Here is a 916-nt window from a genome sequence, read left to right as displayed (position 1 = left end):
CATTCAGGAGCTCCCGACTGCAATTCGGAAATTCGGATCCCGAATGCCATTCGGTCTGGGAGCCTCAGCTTTAGTATTAATATTTGTATATGGTTTGCTGTGGTATTCGCAAAAAATATTCGTAAACGCATTCGAAACTAACGAAAATCTGGATTTAGTCAGAATACGAAACCCGAACCCAATTGAATTTCAGATCCGAATGCTGAATAAAATATCCAAACCGAACTTTTCCGCAGCTTACATGTCTAATGGTTGGCCTTCAAAAGTTGAAACGTTCAAACTGCTAAATATTTCAAGTAGAAAGAATCTAGCAGGATATTTATTTGCATAGAATGTAGAAGACTCCTGATACGCTCACCTTACGTGGCACCTCTAAACTATCAGGTGATACTTCACTGCCACTTCCAGACTACTTGTGGCCAAGGGCAGAACCCGAGAGCACAGAGTGGCTGCCTCTGCCCGAGTAGCCAGTCAGTGCCGCCTCTGCCTCACTATGACCCCAAACCCCAACACTACGGCCATGGCCAACAGTTGAAGGATCAGTGATGGATCACCCAGTGTTTCACGTAAAGACGGCAATTCTGATGCTACATTTTACTTTTCTGAAAAGCAAAGGGAGGGGAGGGGGGCAATGTTTTGGATTAGGCCTACTAGACCAGCCTGCCCAATACCAATATGTAACTGGTAGATATTGGAGAGTTTACCCACCTGACACCATTTTCTTTCTAGGGACCCTAGTGGTGAGATTTTGGATACCGAGTTCCAAGGTCGGCACAATTTCTGGGCCTATTAAGAGGAGCTCCCACTGTCGCTGGTGATTTTTTTTGCTTTTATTAAAATTATGGAGAATAACAGCAGCTGGGTACACAAAGGTTGTGGGAAACACCCAGAACTTTCAGGGGGACAAGACCAAAAG

This window comes from Nanorana parkeri, unplaced genomic scaffold (genome assembly GCF_000935625.1).
Source record: "Nanorana parkeri isolate BGI_ZX_2015 unplaced genomic scaffold, ASM93562v1 scaffold10, whole genome shotgun sequence".
In the NCBI taxonomy this organism is placed as follows: domain Eukaryota; kingdom Metazoa; phylum Chordata; class Amphibia; order Anura; family Dicroglossidae; genus Nanorana; species Nanorana parkeri.
Note: the sequence above shows the minus strand (reverse complement) of the source record.